Source organism: Bison bison, unplaced genomic scaffold, assembly GCF_000754665.1.
Source record: "Bison bison bison isolate TAMUID 2011002044 unplaced genomic scaffold, Bison_UMD1.0 scf7180017864517, whole genome shotgun sequence".
NCBI classification, from domain to species: domain Eukaryota; kingdom Metazoa; phylum Chordata; class Mammalia; order Artiodactyla; family Bovidae; genus Bison; species Bison bison.
The window spans coordinates 364962-367402 of record NW_011495070.1 but is presented as its reverse complement, the minus strand read 5'-3'; positions in this window follow the sequence as shown (position 1 = coordinate 367402).

The window sequence follows — 2441 nt, the reverse complement described above, 5'->3', positions numbered from 1 at the left end:
AGTATTTTCTCATGGTCTTTCTTTTTGTCTTCTTCTTCTGGGACTCCTATGATTCGAATGTTGGGGCATTTAATATTGTCCTGGTGGTCTCTGAGATTGTCCTCATTTCTTTTAATTCATTTTTCTTTTTTCCTCTCTCACTGATTTATTTCTACCATTTTATCTTCTACTCACTAATCCTATCTTCTGCCTCTGTTATTCTATTTGTTCCCTCCAGAGTGTTTTTGATCTCATTTATTGCACTATTCATTGTATATTGACTCTTTTTTATTTCTTCTAGGTCCTTGTTGAATCTTTCTTGCATCTTCTCAATCCTTGTCTCCAGGCTATTTATCTGTGATTCCATTTTGTTTTCAAAATTTTGGATCATTTTCACTATCATTATTTGGAATTCTTTATCAGGTAGATTCCCTATCTTTTCCTCTTTTGTTTGGCTTGGTGACCATTTATTCTGTTCCTTTACCTGCTGAGTATTCCTCTGTCTCTTCATCTTGTTTATATTGCTGTGTTTGGGGTGGCCTTTCTGTATTCTGGCAGTTTGTGGAGATCTCTTTATTGTGGAGTTACCTCACTGTGGGTGGGGTTGTATGGGTGGCTTATCAAGGTTTCCTGTTTAGGGAAGTTGTGTCTGTGTTCTGGTGGGTAGAGCTGGATTTCTTCTCTCTGGAGTGCAATAAAGTGTCCAATAGTGAGTTATGAGATGTCAGTGGGTTTGGAGTGACTTTGGGCAGCCTGTATATTGAAGCTCAGGGCTATGTTCCTGTGTTGCTGGACAATTTGCATGGTATGTCTTGCTCTGGAACTTGTTGGCCCTTAGGTGGTACTTGGTTTCATTGTAGGCATCGAGGCATTTGATGAGCTCCTGTCAATTAATGTTCCCTGGAGTCCAGAGTTCTCTGGTGTTCTCAGGATTTGCTCTTAAGCCTCCTGCTTCTGGTTTTCAGTCTTATTTTTACAGGAGCCTCAAGACTTCTCCATCTATACAGCACCGTTGATAAAACAGTTAAAAGTTTCTCCACAGTGAGGGATACCTAGAGAGGCTCACAGAGTTACATGGAGAAGAGAAGAGGGAGGAGGGAGATAGAGGTGACCAGGATGAGATGAAGTGAAATCAAAAGAGGAGAGAGCAAGCTAGCCAGTAATCACTTCCTTATATGCTCTCCACAGTCTGGACCACTCAGAGATGTTCATAGAGTTATACAGAGAAGAGAAGAGGGAGGAAGGAGACAGAGGTGGCCAGGAGGATAAAGGGGGGAATCAAAAGGAGAGAGACAGATCCAGTCAGTAATCAGTTCCCTAAGTGTTCTCCACCGTCTGAAACACACAAAGAGATTCACGGAGTTGGGTAGAGAAGAGAAGGGGGAGGGAAGAGATAGAGGCGACCTGGTGGAGAAAAAGGAGAGTCCAAAGAGGGAGAGTGTAGTCAAGCCAGTAATCTCACTCCCAAGTAAAAATGGGTACTGAAGATTGGGTTCTTAAAGGTACAAAATTGATAATAAATACCAAAAAGCAAACATTAAAAATCTAGAGTAGAGGTTGAATTTTCAAAAATACAGTATTAAAGGAAAAGAAAAAGTCACACAAATTATAAAATATGTATCTATATGAAGTTTGCTTTAAAAAATAGGGTCTCTCTTTTTTTTGCAAAGTAATAGTAGATTATAAAAATGAAAATTAAAAGAGTAATAGAAGACTTAAAATTTTAAAAAATTAAAGAAATGATAGTAAAAATATATCTACTTTCTCTGGTGTTGTTGCGGACAGTGTGGGGTCAATTCATTTTCAGATAGTTCCTTGATCTGGCTTATATTTCTCAAGATCTATAGGCCCCTTTGGAGAAGGCAATGGCAACCCACTCCAGTACTCTTGCCTGGAAAATCCCATGGACGGAGGAGCCTGGTGGGCTGCCGTCTATGGGGTCACACAGAGTCGGACACGACTGAAGCGACTTAGCAGCAACAGTAGCAGCAGCAGGTCCAAGCAGCCCAGGTGACCAGGTGTTTGGTGAGCATGGTCGCTGTAACTTATCGCCTCACCCATCACTGCCGCTCGGTTTTCTGGGTGCACCTTCTCAGGCAGATGTTGACTGTCCAGAATTCCAAGAAGTCTTGGTTAGCAATGAAGCCTGCTTGCAGTTTGGTAGATAATGCCTCTCTAGGGCTGTGATTGCCCTCTTCCGGCTCTGGCTGCCCTCTTCTGCCTGTCACTGGAGGGGGATGGGCCAGTCTGCAGTCAGCTAGCTCTGCTCAGTCCTTTGTTCTGTGAGCGGGCCTGGCACTGTCTTAGGTTAGGGCTTTTCGCCTGGTAGTTATCCCACAGTCTGGTTTGCTATCCCAAGTTAGTTCCCTCAGATTGCCCTCGAGGCATTCAGGCCTGTCCTCACTCTAAGCAATGCAGCCCGCACCTCCCTGCCCAGCCCCCGCTTGCTAGTTTCAGGTGCA